Below are 19,196 nucleotides of genomic sequence, written 5' to 3' on the forward strand. Positions count from 1 at the left end.
GCCAATTCAATTGATGCTCGAAACAAAATTTTGCGTACAAACCTAACCAACGAATATAAGTGTTCCTGCTGAAGATGTGGCACTCGTTATGTTGACGTTTTTGGAATGTTTTCACGGTTTATTACGAAACTACCGGCACAAAAACCGTAACTTTTTTAATCTTCGTTTTATTTGTTTACAAATGGCAACTATATTCTGGGATCTTAATTGACGTATAATGCCTGTTTTCATGAAATGAGTTCATGATTCAGGGATCCTGCGTCATGATTTCATGACTCAATTTGCCACTTTTCAGCACCAAAATCGAAATCATAAATGACAGGCATCTAAATACATGAAAAGTGCTCATGTTTTCATGAACTGTGTTCATGATATCAGATCCTGCTTCATGATTTCATGACCGAAATTGCCACTTTTCGCATCAAAAATAGGAATCATAAATGACAGAGTTGTGTTTGATCCTTCAACCTTGACGCTTGCTCCTACGGGGCCGGCGATGAGAGCAGGATCAAACATGTCGCGCGTCGGTCGAGTGAAAGTGAAAAAGTGGCGTGATCGTTTAGTTGTGTTTGATCCTTCGACCTTGACGCTTGCTCCTACGGGAGCCGGCGATGAGGGCAGGATCAAACATGTCGCGCGATCGGTCGGGTAAAGTGAAAAAGTGCCGCGTTCGATTAGTTCTTTTTGATCTTTCGAAGTTGACACTTGCTCCTGGGCAGTGCAGCAAGAAAGCCCGAGCAGTCGTCAGTTGTTTTCCCTCTCGGGTCGTGCGCCTATTTTCTCTGAGTGCTTTTATATAGCCGATCAAATGAGTGAAGCTGAAAGTGGATTGTTGCTGCTCAAGGATGACGGATCAATTGGTGAGCTCGTTTCATGCTACTATTTCTAATCTATAAAATATGTATGACTGCACCTTTAATCGTTACAACGGTGAGACGTAAATATGATTTTTCAACAAACTATGAAAGGTTCGTCACTGTGAGTGTCGACATAAACTCTGATTCAAAAATTATTAATGTCTAATTTTTTTTTTTTTTTTTTCAAAACACCTTTTTCCTTTTACCTTTATTTTTGTAATTAAAAAAAAACTTTGAATGGTTCGACACTACGAGTGTAGATTTGCGAAAGGTTCACTTTATTCAACAAACTTTGAAAGGTTCGTCACGTCAAGTGTCGGCATAATTTTTCTCTACATAGATATTGTTCATATCAAATGAAAAAATAATATTTACATATAAGCATGTTTATATCTCACCAATAATTATTTATCATGGTCTAATCGCTTATCAAAGTGAATCCTGTGACCCAACGATCCTCCCCATTAACAAACATCCCTCCCAGTAACCTTTGTGGAGATGCAGAGGCAAACACGGTCTCCAAATAGCAAAGGTTACACACTAACATTCCTTCCCCCAATGCCACCTGACTGCAAGGACGTGGCCGGCGCCGTTATTGACCATGTATAAATAGAGGCACTGAATTATGCACACTGAAGAAGATTATGGCCAATCCCAGCCGATCTTCTAGTTGATTCTTTGTGCATTTTCACTGACTCCGGTCAATCACGGAATAGCAACCATTGATATGTGTAGTCAGTCTAAGCTAAGCTAAGCTAAGCAAAAATAGGAATCATAAATGACAGATGACTAAATTCATGAATAGTGCTTATGTTTCCATGAATTTTATTCATGGTTCCTGCATAAATGTTTCATGATTTGAAGATTTAAATTGACATTTTTCTTCGCTCAAAATTGAAAACGTAACGTACAGCCGGCGTTACGGTAAAATGCTTCATGATTTCATGACTTTTGATCATGGTGTATTAACATAACATGAAAACACACCTTCCTCCCGAAATAATGACTTTTTCTCTCGTTTTAGAGTGCCGCATTTTTACCCGTGTAAGATCACAGGTTAGTTCGGTAGAATATTTATGCACTCGCAATGTATGTTATTATTCATCACGCATATCGCCTCCACTTTTGTACGTAGAAGGTCTTTTCGCGACATCTTATAAGTGAAAGTTGGCACATACAAAGCCTCCAGGTGATTTCGTTATACGTGCATTTTGGTTGTCTGGGTAGTTTATCGCGCGGGAAATCGAGCCGAAACCCTACCACTTGTTCGATCACCTATTTATTTTCAAGATTTTCGCACTAAAAGTACTGTCCTATTTATAGGATGCTGTGCACTCAGGGCTTCTGTCCTATTTTTAGAACGCTGGGTGGATATAAGTTAATTTTCTACCCATATCTTTTTACCGCAAGTAATGAAATTTCAAAATTAGTTTTAAGTCAGGGTTGCTTTTATCCCTTCTCATCCATTGATCGTATCACCGACCAAAGGTGACTCCTAGTTATATTTCCTCTCTCTCTTATCAACACCCGTCCCATCGTGATCGTAGAGATGCAGAGGTATTATCGACCTCTATAAGCGACAATTATCACAGACTAGCATTCCTTCTGATCTGATTGTCAGGACTTGGCTGGCGCCGTTATTCATCAATAAAGTGAGATCTGCTAAGATGTGCACTTCTAGAGTAAGCGAAAAACCCCATCCCTTATTCATTTGGATCGAAGTGCAATTTATACCACTTCCGATCAATCACGGAGTAGCAACCATTGATATGTACAGTGAGTCTATGCAATGGTATGCTTTTGAACACTTCAACATTTATTAACTGAGAGCTCGCTTTTGTGAAAGTTGCCATTTTAGCAATTGTATATTATGTGGTAGGCACGATGATACTCTATGCCCAGGGAAGTCAAGGAAATTTTCATTATGAAAAGATCCTTGTCCGACCGGGAATTGAGCCCCAGCAAGGCTATGTTTTGTAGCAGCGGACGTAACCACAAGGCTAAGGAAGACACTGGTCCATGATTTTAAATTCAGGTGAAGTTGTATTCACCCTGATCTATGCCAACACTGCCACTTCCACTATCAGTCTGGCCGACATTGTTTCACAGCCGAAGACACCCAAAATGTCTCACTTCAGCGCAAATTGCGGAGAGCTCCTCGTCCCTCAATCGATGTAAACCAAATAATCTGCCCCAACACCCGTTCTTCCTCAACTCCAAATCCCGCTCGAGGATGCATAGAATCCACCAAATAGCTGGGAGAACGGAGAGAATCACGATAAAATCGGGAGCATCGGAGAACACACATCCAACCATGCGACAATGACGAACGAGGACGAGTAGGACACCGAAGTCATCGGTTTTTCTTTCGCAGGGGAAAATCAGGGTTGGTCGCCTGCCGAATCGAACCTAAATAAATAATCCTATCGAAGCGCTCGCGAGCTGCAGACGTGCGAATCTCCGGGTCGTTTGATTCGAGTGGTGTCGAATTACACCAAATTGAAACCGTGTTGTTGTGCAGTGTAATGGTGAATTGTTCAGTGAAAAACTAATGCAAATTGGAATACGGGCTGCAAGTGGTGTGAGAAAAGCAAGAAACGCTCAGGAAGGATACATCCAAAATACAGATATCGTCCTTAGGGCGTCGTCTTCCTCCGCTGCGTTGCTGCACCATTTATCCGTTCCCTAGTTCGGGGGGCTTGCAAACAGTCTCCTCGGTCGTTCTGGGGTGTATTTCGCCGTCGCGGAAGTGTGCCAACTAGCAAAAGGAAACCCGCCAAGAAGTGCAAGAAGAAAATCAGGGTGGACCTGAGCGCAATCACAGCCAAGGGATTTCCGCTTCGAGAGCTGCTTCTGCTTCTGCTACTGGGAAATGCAAAGTGCACCGATGCTATAAGGTGGGCAAAAGTGGAAGGGGCAGGGATGGTTTACAAAGGGGCTGGGAGTGGTTGTTGGTACAGTTTCCGGTGCATGTGGGATGTGCTCCTGTGTAGTAGTATTATAATGCAAAACGGTGTCGTTTGGGAGTGGACATATCCTCGGAAGATTTGCATCAGCAGTAGCAGCAGCATCAGGATTTTCGCTTGCGTGGGAACAGCGAGATGTGCTGATGATAACAAAAACAACCAACTGCTGGCATGTAGCAGCAATGAAGAAAAAGAATAGCTGCTGGGGAGGAAAAATCCAAGACGAAGAAGACGTCACGTGTCGTGTGATGCTCGGTAATTGACCCGAACGGAATGAGATGCTGGATCCGAGTGGAGGCTAGCGGTATTGGGTTTTTGTGTTTCTTACAGTGATAGTGAAAGATATTGGTGATTTCAGGGATTTGAAGAACTTTTCGTATCACATTTAGTATTCGAGATTTTGAATTCAAAGAGTAAATGCTGTTAGCTGAGTTAGCTCCAATAGTAGAGGTTGTGGATTTTGTCATTTTTCTTCTGTGATATTCGATGCTGAAATGATCCAAGCAATTGAACATTTATGAACTTTGCGCGTAAAACAAGAATTTTTAAACCTATAGTGGTACATCCCCGACCAGATGGAAGAAACAAGATTATAACAGAATGTGTTCCTCTGATATGATTTTGTTGTATCACCAATTGTTATAAAACATGTACCGTTAGTAGTTAAAAAAACAAAAATTCTAACAAAATTTGCACCAAATTAAACTAAAATATAACAAACCCTGTTACAATTATATCAAAATTGTTACAGAATGTGTTGCAAGGATGTAACAAAATAATAAAATTATAGCAAATTATGTTACTGTTCTTGACATCCCGACCAGACGGAAGAAACAAGATTATAACAGAATGTGTTCCCCTGATATGATTTTTTTATATCATCAGTTGTTATAAAACATGTACCGTTAGTAGTTAAAATAACAAAAAATCTAACATAATTTGCACCAAAGCAAACTAAAATATAACAAATTTTGTTACAATTATATCAAAATTATTACAGTATGTGTTGCAAGGATGTTACAAAATAACAAAATGATTGCAAACTATGTTATCGTTCATGATATCAGATGCTATTTGTAACGAACTTATAAATGCGATGTCAAAAATATAACAAATGTTGTTATAAATGTGTTACTAAAAATATAACAAGTTGAAAAAAAAAGCCATCTTGATAACAAAATTTTATCAACTTTTGTTTTTTTACTGCTGTTGATAGGAATGTGTTATAATTTTGTTATATGGTTCTGGTCGGGATCGGATGATATTTGCAACAAACCTAAAGCATGGCTGGGTGACAACACGTCGAAAGATAAAACGTCGAATGCCAAAACGTCGAATAGACAAAACGTCGAAGGGACAAAACATCGAAAAGACAAAACGTCGAAAAGAAAGATATTGATGAAAAATAAATTTCTAGAAGGAATGATTCTTTTCCGGAAGAATACATGATTCATAATGTGCCAAACGTTATTCACAGCATATTCAATCGACCCCGATGTGAAAAAATATGTCTGGCAAACAATGTTGAAAATTAACCGCTTTCGACGTTTTGTCCTTTCAACGTTTTGGGATTCGACGTTTTGGCATTCGACGTTTTGTTTTTCGACATTTCGTCCCTAAACCTCAAAGCATGTTTCCACTAAAGTAGGGTTTTTCCTACTATTTGTGTGAGGAATTTAGCAGTGAAATTCTAAATATTCATTATTTTTGTACATTACTGATAAAACAAGTTGAGATCTATGGATTAATATGTGATTATAACATATTTTTTATGATTTTATCAGTCATTTTATATCAATGTTTCTCATACTTGTTTAGACTTACGCCCCCTTGACATCAACATTTTTTGGGTGAATCCACATCCCTTAAAAATCAATTATACTTTAATATATTGAATAGTATACTGTCCTGAGCTTTGGCAAATATGTCATGATAAGTGCAACCAAATCTATTACATTATCAAGTTTACTTGTATAGTAATCTAAAAATGTAATGTAAATGATGGCCAATGATTGACATATGGTCGGTGTTCAGACAGATAGGTTCAAGTTTTTTTTTTTTTGATAATTTCAAGAAAACGTTCTCCAAGGACTTAGAATAAAAATATTCTTAGATACTTTTTTATTTATGATTCGTTGTTTACGGCTAACCAGCCAAGTGGAGGTTTTAACAACTACCGTAATCCGGGGTATCATTGATCAGCGGGGTAACATTGATCGGAATGACTCATCTCGTAAAAAGTTCGTATTATCATTTATTGATGGAACATATCTAAATCATAAATGGTGCTTCTCTTTCTTATATTCATGAGCTAATAAAAGTGAATATTTTTGAGAAAATTGTGTTTACCTTATGCGTAAATTTGTCAACTTTTCGAAAAAATGATTTTAATGATTAAGGATGACACTACCGTAGATTCATGTCGCACATAAGTTCTGCAAACGATATAAGCAAGGAAAATGCGGTTCTTACTAAAAATGGCATCTTCGAAAAAGATTCCATTGTCAAAAATTTTATAAGCATGCTCAATTAGGCAACATTACCTAATTACTGTTAAGAATGTAAAATTCCCTTAGAAAATTGCCTACCTTGAGGCATATTCCGTGGTTTGAGGAGTTTTTAATTTTAATTCAAATCAAAAAATAAATGACTTGTAAGCGTTTGGCCGTCATATTCGAGTTCAGGGGCCATGATTTAAGCAAGTAACGACAATAAAACCGAACGTTGTTTATATAGGTCATCAATGTTACCCCATATCAGCTAAATCAAAAAATCACTTAAAACATTTATTTTAACATGCTTAAATCTTTCAATAAACAAAATACAGTATATAGTCTCAAGCTATGGGTGGCAGTACTTATTTTGAAAATATAAAATTTGCAACATTTGCATTATCAAACGAAATATTTAAGAAATATTAAAAAAAAATGATCAATGTTACCCCGGATTACGGTATCGAAAAACAACATTACATATACTTTGCAATTAGATTAAATGAACAAATCTCATCCAACACGTCGTTGGCGAGTAGTGTGTGGTCTTTCAATCATTGTCGTAAAAATTCAGACAAATGATACCCGATCAGTGCGAAAACGAACAAACAGGGAAGCCAAGCCAATTTTCCATATATCTGGAAGATTTTGAAAACTTATCTAGAAAAGTCTGGATTGTGTATACCGTATATGGAGAACCTTACAACACTTTACAAATGCATTTCAAATTTTATCTAGATCTTCCAGATTTTTGTAAAATGGGGCCTCAAAAAACTGGAATATTCCAGACAAATTTGGAAGGTTGGCAACACTGCGAGCATAAACAAACTCCGCTAGCACGAAACCAATCTGATTATGAGAGCGAATGTGACGAGAAAGAGAGTGAGTGCAACACACGCACACAGTCAGTTTCACCCACAGTTTCATTTCAGTGTCATTTCAAAATTCAATTTCACCTAGAGAAACTGAAATTGAAAATTGAATTTAGAAAATTTCAAATGATTTTTTTATAAGTGGTGTAAGAAAACGGCAAATTGATACCTCCAGTTGATGAATCATGATTGTCATTTAAAAAAAAATACATCATTTGCATTTTCGGATGTTTTTGTTGGGTTTTCTGATGGAAATGATTTTTTTCACAAGTGAAATTGATTTTACTGCCACCGAATGTCAGTAGGAGGATGAGAATCAGTGTAAAAAAAGTAATTGAAAAACTGAATGCACGTTCTATCAGATTTGTACATGTATTGTCAAAAAACATTCACACAAAGAAGAACTCAAAGATGACGGATCCTACTGAGGGTCGGCGTTAATGGCTGTATATTGAAATAAAAGAATTACGTGATTGTTGAGTTAAAATCGAACTTAAGTTAACTTTTGCGTCCATAAGTCCTCTTGTAAAGCGCCCTATCTAGTGAACATGGAGTCGTCAGTTAGATTCTCACCGAGAAGACGTCTAACTTTTTCGCAAATTTCACAATGCATCTGTATCAAAATACCATTAAAAAAATAATTTGTTCATTGGCCTATCTTTACAAGGTCAAAACAGTCCAGACTGCGTGAATATCGATCATATGTGAGATCGAAAGCCGAAAATTTGTCGATATACACTCCAACCTCTTTTTACGACCCAAATTCAGCTAACGAACCGTTTTCATGAATGATCAATATCTTAAAAAGTAATCAAAATAAAGGGAAATGATGTTCAGCAAAATTGCTCAGTAGATCATGGGTTAATATGCGGTGGTCATTGAAATGCGGAATTCTGCCACTGAGCGGCGCTAAAGGGTATCGAAATTTTGTTTTTCTGATATCTCAGGATCCTGACTACTTAGGAAGATGGCGTCTTCGCCAAAGTTGTTTAGAAGCTTAAGTGCATAGCCATGCGATTCAAAATTTTGCCATTAGGCGGCGCTATTGCGCATTAAATTTTTCTTTTAAGGTTATCTCAGCATCCTAACCACTTAAAGAGATGCTGTCTTTGGCAAAGTTGCCCAGTAGCTCGAACGCTATTATTTTAAAAAGCATTAAAATCGAAATAAAGGTATGTTCCGTTTTTATCAACACGATCGGCAATTTTCAATTGACAAAAACGGAACGTGACAAAAACGGAATTATTTTCTCAAACAAAATATTTTATAAATTTGAAAAGAATATTGCAGTTCTTGTCCAACAGACCATGCATAGTTTGAAAACTCCAATTAGTGGATAGGATGGATTTAAAATTTATTGAATCGTATTTAACTTAACACATACCATGTATCGCAGGAGTTCAACATTAACATAATGTCGAAAATTTAACTCTGAGGCTATTGAAAAGTATTTAAATTGATACAAAATAAGTATATAATTTATGTTCAAAAAATTTCGACAATTAAATGTGTTGATAAAAACGGAATAATTTGTTGACGAAATCGGAACGTGACAAAATAGGAGCGTGACAAAATCGGAACGTGATAACAACGGAACATACCTATATTGCCAAACCAAAAGTTTCATGCTAACTTGCACTGTCTGATAACAACATCTTGAAGCAAGTTATCTACTAGCACTGCATGTTGGCAAAATCTTGAACCGCATGGATGGAATAATTATAGTCCTTGAGATACTGAATAACTTTACCGAAAACGCCATCTTTCTATGTGTTGACAGTCCTGAAATATTGACAAAACAAAAAGTCCGCCGCCTGGTGGAAAAATCTCGAAATTTTGTACTAGAATAATGGTAGCCCTTGAGCTACTGAACAACCTTGCCGAAGACGCATCTTCCTAAGAGATCAGGATCATGAGATAACTACAAAAAATAATTCATGCTCACTAGCGCCGCCTAGTGGCAAAATTACGAATCTCATTACTTTTCTAATGATAGTTCTTGAGCTACTGATTAACTTTGCCGAAGACGTCATCTTCCGAAGTGGTCAGGATCTTGAGCTATCCACTAAACAAAAGTTAATCCTTCTTAAACAGTATTGCCAGCCACATTAACGGCTGACTGTATAGCACGCAATACTTCCTTCAACTTTGGAGAACATTCAGTATGATTAAAATCTTTTGGTATTTGCATAAAACATTTCCATGTAATTGGCTATTTTGATAACAATCGAGCAGTGTTGCCATCTATTATCAGAATATGAAATATTGAATGGCCATTTTGGAAAGTTCTAAATCAATACTTCAACTTTGCCAAACATCTCGGATCAGTATTTCCACATCTAGATGTAGTATTTTTCAAAAACTTCATTATAACCCTGATTTTCTTTTATGACCGATTCTTTTTACGACCTCCCGATAGCGGTCGTAGAAAGAGGTTACACCCCAACCACAGAACACATATTTCACATAAACAATCCGTAACAAACGTCCGTATGCGAAACGTCTCTATGCGAAATGTCCAACCCCCAATGAAACCACACAAGAAGGTCCATAATAGCATTTCAGGTAGGTCCAAAATAAGCACGTCGGCAGGGCGCCGATGAAAATGGCAATCAAATGGAGGGTACATAATAGGAACGTCAAATTTGTCAACATTCTTATTATGGACCCAGGCTGTCAAACAACAGTTATACATATGAGTATTTCACGGAATTAATCCCGTATCCCGTATGAATTTGTGCGTTTTAAAGGCGCACTGTTAGAAAAGATGTGGAACTTGTTGATAGGCTGCACAAAATGTTTATTCATCCAATATATCATTGAGGCCTTCCTTAGCCGAGTGGTTCGAGTCCGCGGCTACAAAGCAAAGCCATGCTGAAGGTGTCTGGGTTCGATTCCCGGTAGGTCTAGGATCTTTTCATAGTAGACATTTTCTTGACTTCCCTGGGCATATAGTATCATCGTACCTGCCACATGATATACGATTGCGAAAATGGCAACTTTGGCAAAGAAAGCTCTTAGGTAATAACTGTAGAAGTGCTCACTGAACACTAAGCTGAGAAGCAGGTTCTGTCCCAGTGAGGACGTTAATGCCAAGAAGAAAAAGATCCATTCAATTTAACCTTCTACATAATTCTGAACAAAATTAGCTCTCTATTGGAAATCTCCTCTGTCTCGGATTCAGAACCACCGAAGAACGTCATAGAGAAGCGAGCAAAATAGGAGCAGCAGGGCGTCACGACGACGCCGTCATCACGAGAATTGCCAACCAACCAGCATCAGCAGAAGTTTAGCGAAAGGGCAAAGGCAACGAGTGATTTTTTTTTTTCTGGTCTGATTTTGGAGCTGCTGCAGTGCTCTTCGAGGATTTGGAGCTGAAGCATAATCCGACTCAGATACTTGCTGGTGGAATGAAAATCGAGCCCATAAGAGTAAGAGATTTTGTATCCTCTCGAAGGTGGAGATGATTTTTTCGCTTCCGTGAGGTCTTTAGTAAAACTACCGATTGTAAATTAGTAAGTATTATCGGTGATTTTATGGTCAACGCGTTTGAGCCCTATTTAGACAGGGATGAGTGAAACCCAATTTCCTAATTGTTCAAATAGATTTTAATATAAGTGATATAGTAAGAACATTATGTGTATGCCAAATGAGGCTTATAATTATAATTTGATGTAAATAACACGATAAAACTTAGCTTAAATCGACTAAATATTTTAACATGCTTGCAGTTTCTATACAAAATTGTTTGTTTCTCTTATATGGCAACAAACAGAACTTTATTAAACCAGCAAAAAATTTCTACCTTTTTAAAATCGCAAATAACACATGAAGTTTGAATTCTGTATCAAATTAAGCATAAAAATTGCCGTACAAGCTGGAAATAATCATTATCTGCATTTTTGATGGTCGTTATCTCAAAAACGTCTATGATATTTTTGAAAACGGCAATGAATTAAGCAACTTAATTATGTAAATAGTGGTATTTCGATCATTGAGAACAAACGTGTTACTTCTTTACCCTTTGTTCAGTACTCAATTTTCAGGGATATCTTAATTGTTCTTAACCTGTTAACGCCCAGCGTCCTTTTTTGAGAACAGTGATCTGCGCAAATAACTTGAAAACGATACAAAATATAATTATGTCATGTTTGTAGAACTTGATCATAGACCACTTAGTGGACATCATATTTCGGAATTCACTCACCAGGTGGCGCTACAGCACGATCAAATATACCTTATACCTGCACATCCAGCCTACTAAAAAGCTCGGAAGCCCAACTTTGACAATGCATATCTCTGTTGTTTCCAAAGCGATTTTAAAAATTCTTACAGCAATGGAACCGAGCATCATTTAAGATCATCGTCCATTTTTATTGTCTCGAAATAAATGCGTCTACTTAAAGTTATTTAGCAATAGACATTTCCAATCATTTTACAAGTACATTCAATGTTCAAACGAAAATCAAAGCGATGACATATAGTTTTTGGACATGAAAGTTATTGTAGAAGCGCAATGAAATTGGTTTTAACAGAAATAGAGTTTTTTGGTTGCACTCAAAATTTATTTTACTAAAAACATTATATAAATACCCTTTTTTGAAAACTGTTTGCTTATAAAACAAAATTCAAAGCGATGACATGTAGTTTCATTGACATCAATTTGTTTGAAGTAGTAGTGAGCATTTTAAGGTAGAACTATAAATTGTTTATTACACTCAAAATTTGTTTTACTCAAAAAAATACGAGTTGCTTTAGGTTTTCAAATCTTTTTGCATGTAAATCAAAACTCATAGCTGAGAGTTGATCAATTTTATTTCCGACCTGATCCAGGAGGACACCGGAAATACTCAGGCCATAAGAAATAAACTGGTCCACTTGTGCCAGCACATGAAAAGAGTCCTTTGTAATGCATTCAGTGAAAACCGCATCTAAATCAGATTAATTGAACGTCCACAATAACAATTTGAAATAAAAATCGTAGCCCGGTCGGATCATCATAGGAGATTTGAACGCTCAGATTGGCCAGAAGGAGGAGTTCAGACCGACGATTGGAAAGTTCAGCGCCCATCGGCTGACGAACGAGAACGCTACGACTGACAAAATCTGCCTCCAAGAATATGGCCATTCGTAGCACCTATTTCCAGCACAGCCTCCCGTATCGGTACACCTGAAGATCACCTCAGCAGACAGAATCGCAAATCGACCACGTTTTGATCGATGGACGGCACTTCTCCGACATAACCAACGTCAGAACCTATCGTGGCACTAACATTGACTCCGACCACTACCTGGTGATGGTGAAACTGCGCCCAAAAACGATGTACGGTAGCGACGCCCGCCCCGGTACAAACTCGAGCGGCTGAAACAACCGGATGTCGCCAATGCGTACGCGCAGCATCTTGAGGCAGCGTTGCCGTATGAGGGCGAGCTCGATAGGGCCCCTCTTGAGGACTGCTGGAGGACAGTCAAAGCAGCCATTAACGACGCTGCCGAAAGCGTTGTCGGATATGTGGAACGGAGCTCAAGAAACGATTGGTTCGACGATTAGTGCTAGGAGGTTTTAGAGGAGAAGAATGCAGCGCGGGCTGCAATGCTGCAGCATGGTACGCGGCAAAACGTGGAACGATACAGACTGTAGCGGAAACAGCAAACCCGCCTATTCCGGGAAATAAAGCGCCGCCTGGAAGAGGTGGAATGCCAAGAGATGGAGTTGCTGTACCGTTCTCAAGAAACGCGGAAGTTCTATCAGAAGCTCAACACATCCCGCAAAGGCTTCGTGCCGCGAGCAGAGATGTGCCGGGATAAGGATGGGAGCATCTTGACGGACGCACGCGAGGTGATCGAAAGGTGGAAGCAGCACTACGATGAACACCTGAATGGCGCAGAGAACACAGGCACAGAAGGTCAGGACAGCGAAGGCGATGGCTACGTCAGCAGAGCGGACAGTGGAAACCAACCAGCTCCCACGATGGGGGAAGTTAAGGATGCCATTCAACAGCTCAAGAACAACAAGGCCGCTGGCAAGGATGGTATCGGAGCCGAACTCATCAAGATGGGCCCGGACAGGTTGGCCGCTTGTCTGCATCGGCTGATAGTCAGAATCTGGGAAACGGAACAGCTACCGGAGGAGTGGAAGCAAGGCATTATATGCCCTACCTACAAAAAGGGCGACAAACTGGAGTGTGAAAATTATCGTGCAATCACCATCCTAAACGCCGCCTACAAAGTGCTATCCCAGATTATCTTCCGTCTTCTATCACCAATAGCAAACGAGTTTCTGGGAAGTTTTCAAGCAGGTTTCATCGACGGCCGCTCGACAACGGACCAGATCTTTTCCGTGCGGCAAATCCTCCAGAAATGCCGTGAATACCAGGACCCTACGCACCATTTGTTCATAGATTTCAAGGCGGCATACGATAGTATCGACCGCGTAGAGCTATGGAAAATCATGGACGAGAACAGCTTTCCCGGGAAGCTCACAAGATTAATCAGAGCAACGATGTACGGTGTGCAAAACTGCGTGAAGATCTCGGGCGAACACTACAGTTCGTTCGAGTCTCGGCGGGGACTACGACAGGGCGACGGACTTTCGTGCCTGTTGTTCAATATTGCGCTTGAAGGTGTCATGCGGAGAGCCGGACTTAACAGTCGAGGCACGATTTTCACGAGATCCGGACAATTTGTTTGCTTCGCGGACGACATGGATATTATTGGGAGAAAATTTGAAACAGTGGCAGATTTGTTCACCCGCCTAAAACGCGCAGCAACAAGAGTGGGGCTAATGGTAAATGCGTCGGAAACAAAGTACATGCTGGTTGGCGGAACTGAGCACGACAGGGCCCGCCTTGGAAGCAGTGTTACGATTGATGGGGATACCTTCGAGGTAGTGGACGAGTTCGTTTACCTCGGATCCTTGTTGACGGCTGACAACAATGTTAGTCGGGAAATACGAAGGCGCATCATCAGCGGAAGTCGTGCCTACTAAGAAACTGCGGTCAAAAAAGATTCACGCCCGCACCAAATGCACGATGTACAAAACGCTCATAAGACCGGTAGTCCTCTATGGGCATGAGGCGTGGACTATGCTCGAGGAGGACTTGCAAGCTCTTGGGGTTTTCGAACGCCGAGTGCTAAGGACGATCTTCGGCGGCGTGCAGGAGAACGGCGTGTGGCGGCGAAGGATGAACCACAAGCTCGCTCAACTCTACGGCGAACCCAGTATCGTGAAGGTGGCTAAAGCTGGAAGGATACGCTGGGCAGGGCATGTTGCAAGAATGCCGGACAACAACCCTGTAAAAATGGTGTTCGCTACGAATCCGGTCGAAGCAAGAAGGCGTGGGGCGCAGCGAGCTAGGTGGATTGACCAGGAGCACTAGGACCTGGAGAGCGTGGGTCACAGTCGAGGATGGAGAGAAGCGGCCATGAACCGAGTGAATTGGCGAAATATTGTTGGCGAGGCTTTATCAAGATTATTGATGTAAAGCCAAATAAGTAAGTAAGTAGTAATTTGGAGCCCTCCACATTGATCGATTCCAAGCAATACAAAAGCGGACAAAGTTCGTATTTATATAAATATCAAGAGACTGAAAATGCTAAATTTCTTTTCTATGTTCGGGAGGTCTCGAAGACGGGTCTTTATGCTACGGATTGCAAAAAGTTTAACAGTACACTGGAACGTTTGAGAATATATGGACACGAAAATGGCAAATTAGGCAAAGAAAGCTGCTCAGAAGAATATTAAGCTGACAAGCAGGCTCAGTCCCAGTGGAGACGTTATGTCAATACGAATAAGAAGACAACGTAAATAGAAATAACCGCCTTTTGACATATACTTACCAATATAAATGTTTCTGCATTACTATTGAGACAACAAATGGGTTTTCTTCTCATCTTTACTCTTCAAGCCATTTTGGGTTCCCAAGAAGCTTAACCAGTATGAGGTTTGACTCTCAAACATACCAGCTTATGAGGAACCGAAAAGTATCCAAGACCAAAGTGGTACTATTGTTTTATTTAGTTTGCGCATGGTGTTCGTAGTCGGAACGATAAAAATAAGTTGAATTGAGATCACAATTATACAAAAAGTTGATCAAAAAGGCAGTTATGGTTCTTTCAACCCCCAATAAACTTTTCGGTGGAAACTTTCTTAAACTTGGAAGCTGCTTCAGATGCTCCACTGAACTGTATTGGAACTTCAAAGTTCCTTTAACTCCTTCGCTCGGAGTTCATTCCAAAATTTATAGAAATTGAAAGTGTTGTTAATTATGGCAAGCAAAATTTTTGGTAACTTACCGTGCATGGCAACTGTTGAAAGAATATTTGAAATTTGAATAATTATTCACTGACCTACAAATGTTTGAAAAAAGACCCATTCTAACTCCATCGAGGGAATGTTATTGAATCAAAGATGCTGGAATTTACCGGATTAAAATTAAATTTTTAACACGTTATTATAATGTTATTATTATAATAATTCGAATTATTCAAATAAATTTACTTGTTCCAGAGAGCTATGAGGAACTAGAAGAATTGAAAATTACTTTCAATTATACATCTGAATTCAAAATATTTGCTGAGGTATTTTAGATTATGTTTTGATCAATGTTCATCCAGTGGCATTATTTTTATAAAACTTTTTGTTTATTCCCAACTGAATTTTGTGGTGAAACTTAGGTTAAAACCAGAATTTTGGGGTGTTTTGTCAGTGGAATAAATATTTTTTGACAAAAATATTGCGACACACATGTTTTTGTCAAAAAATTCTACAAAATTTCCTTCAAACCCATACTAAAATTTCAAAATTATATCTTCAATCACATGTTTTTTCACTTAAGTAAATAACTCACTCATCTATGCGAGGAAACTATCTTTGCCATCCGTCACCCGAATACATTAACTTTATTTCGGTAACATAATTATTTCCGCCTCACCTACGCTCGATCTTCCCATTCCCACAAGTAGCACATTTCTCCAACTCAACTGAGATCGCATCGATATGTGTGTACATTAGAGCGGTTCAAAATACAAAACAAAAATTCAATGATTCGATCTCCCATATCTTGCTTTCATTTCTAACGATAGTGAAATATTTTTGGTTATAATTTAAAAAGTCTACGTAGGTTTTTGTAGAATTTTTTCTTCTTTTTCTTCTTGGAATAACGTCCTCACTGGGACAAAGCCTGCTTCTCAGCTTGGTGTTCGAATGCGCACTTTCACTGTTATTAACTGAGAGTCTTCCTTGCCAAACTTGCCATTATCGCATTCGTATATCGTGTGGCAGGTACGATTATACTTTTTGCCCAGGGAAGTCAAGGAAATTTCTATTACGAAAAGATCCTGGACCGACCGGGAATCGAACCCACACACCTTCAGCATGGCTTTGCTTTATAGCCGTGAACTCTTACCATTCGGCTAAGGAAAAAATTTCCCAAATTTGTCCCAGACACGCTAATACGGTTCAATAATTTATACTAGATTCAACATCGATATGATAGTTCTACCGGTGGTAGAAATCTCATTAATGTTCTTCACATAAATTGTCAAACAATTCTTTACCGTTTTAGGCCACATTTTAATTCATACCAAAAATTTTAAACAACTGTATTTTCTTCGAAAGGATTGTAAGGAAGATATGGTAGATGAAATTTAAAAAAAAAAATGGATTTGAACCACCCTAGTGTACATCGAGCTCAGAATATTGCCCGAGAACGAGCTGCTACTGCCGAACAGCTGATGCAATTGACGAGATTTGCCAACATGGATTGGACCACATATATCGGTCCGTCCTAGTCTTCTTCGGTCGTTGGCGTCGTTTTGGGGGGAAACTGCAACTTTTTGGATGTTTATTTTTCCTGCATGCATGCAGTCTAGTCTGTATCTGATGGAAGCAATGACTAGTGGCACACGCCACTACCGCTACTACATTTTCCGCTGTACATGACGTGTGGAGTTGTTGATGTGGCATCGTTCTATTTACGATTAGTGGATAGTAAGCCGTCAATCAGCAGGAAAGCCCTTGCTTGCAAAAGTGTTTGAAAAATGATTTCGGAAGTGGATACATTTATATGGATGGACTGTGAAATATGGTGTTTCCTTTCATGCATTAGCAGTAGTGAACAGTTGTGAACATGATAAATTCAGGGAATGTAGCGGAAATATCTCCTGTTACAAAATTGATTTGACTAGCGTCTTTTGTAGTGTGCACATAAATGTGAAATTATGAGTTTGTCTCATGAAATGTGATATTTGTGACTATCGATTTGTGCACATTGAAGAATGGTAAGATAATCCCAAGTCCCATTCATAAATTCCCTGTGCAACTTCGATTGTTGTGGTGAATCACGGAGTAGCAACTACGAATTGTACGGTCATCTATGCTCATGCTCATGCTCATGCTCATGAAATGTAAAGTTTGTGACATATTAAAAAAATGACAAATTTAAAAACGTTATATTCTGGAAGAAATTCTCTGCTTCTAAGCTATTCAACGGGATTTTAAGTGGATTATTTCGGTCATTCTCCTATTCTTCTTGGCGTTAAGTCTTCACTGGGACAGAGCCTACTCAACTGTTCAGGGTTCTAAGAGCACTTCCACATTCATTAACTGAGAGCTTCCTATGCCAAAGTTGCCACTTTCACATTCGTATATTGTGTGATAGGTATGATGAAACTCTATGCCCAGGGTCATCAAGGAAATTTCCATTACGAAAAAACCTGCACCGACCGGAAATCGATCCCAGACTCCTTCAGCATTGCTTTGCTTAGTAGCCGCCGACGTCACCGAAAGGCTAAGGAAGGAATAAAATCTTCTTCACTAAGAATTGAATTTGAGGACAAAATCATCTTTATCAATGTTTAAAGATGTAACTTTCTTCAGCACAGACAGAACTCAAGAAGAATTCTATTACTAAAAGATCGTAGACGTCTAGGAATCGAATCTCTGTTAAAAGATCGTTAGGACACAAGATCGAAGAACAAATAAGAAGAGACAAAAGGTCGATCAAGCACATCATTTTCGACCTCTTATCCTTTCGACCTTGTGTCCTTTCGACGTTTTTCCTTCGACCTTTTGTCCATAAACTCTAGGAACCGTACCCAGATACCTTCAGTGTAGCTTTGCTTTTGTAGGCCAAGGAAGGACCAAAATACTGTTGTACCATTTTTGTTAATTTTTGAAAAGAAGAAAAACCGAAACAAGTACTATACTATTTCATTTCACTAGAATTCGTATCCTATGACAAATAAGCGTATTTCGCGACCTCAAATTAACTCCGTTTTAAGTGTCGTGACTCGACACTGAAGACGGCCTTACAGTTTAGGTCGAAATACGCGTATCTGTCGAAGGATACAAACCCTATTAAAATTAAATGATATAGTACTTCTATCGGGTTTTTATTTATTGATAGGTATTCCACTATGTAGTTAAAATATTTATTATACATTTCGAAAATATTTAACACTCATTTGAATCAATGTCGCTTGCAGCCTAACGATCGTTCGCTATCTTACTCAAAGCCTCAAGCTCTTTAACCCCTACATGTACATTATGTATTCGGTGTTCGATATAACGACCCTTATAATGCAGCTAAACTCTACAAATTAAGAACACAAAAACCCTACAAGAACAAGAAGCCTAATCATCATATTACACACCAGCATTGCAAGCAAGAAGTAAAAAAGCAGAAACCACTCGAACCATAACTGCAAGCAACCACTCCCACAATGCACCGGAAGCTGAACATCGAACCCAAGCGAAGCGGACGACGAAACGGTGCAAAGTGCGATTTTTCCTCCGTGAGAGCTGTTTTTCTTTTCCATTACACTCCATTCATCCGGTTCGGTGTTCTCAAGAGTGCGAATCTCGGCGAAGAAGAATAATAAGAAGAAGGAAAAATAGCAGTCGATGTCGCCCGAGTCTCTACAATCAAGAGTCGTGTCGCGTTTCGTTGGTTTGATTATTACTCTCAGCTTAGCTCAGCATCTCCTTTCTCTCTCGGGTTCTCCTGA

General features: G+C 39.1%; 1 protein-coding gene across 9 annotated transcripts in view; it reads left to right on the forward strand.

The window, feature by feature from the left end:
- The first annotated feature begins 3,262 nt into the window (after positions 1-3,262).
- LOC5564449 (protein still life, isoforms C/SIF type 2) overlaps positions 3,263-19,196 on the forward strand; it is a 560,183-nt gene continuing 544,249 nt past the window's right edge. For 6 of the 9 annotated variants that reach the window (XM_021842091.1, XM_021842094.1, XM_021842097.1 and 3 more), the window contains exon 1: positions 3,274-3,754. The gene's annotated coding sequence lies outside the window, so the exon portion shown is untranslated. Of the gene's footprint in view, positions 3,755-19,196 lie in introns of all 9 variants that reach the window. The other 3 variants (XM_021842102.1, XM_021842103.1, XM_021842095.1) reach the window with 2 other exon arrangements.

This window comes from Aedes aegypti, chromosome 2 (genome assembly GCF_002204515.2).
Source record: "Aedes aegypti strain LVP_AGWG chromosome 2, AaegL5.0 Primary Assembly, whole genome shotgun sequence".
NCBI lineage: Eukaryota > Metazoa > Arthropoda > Insecta > Diptera > Culicidae > Aedes > Aedes aegypti.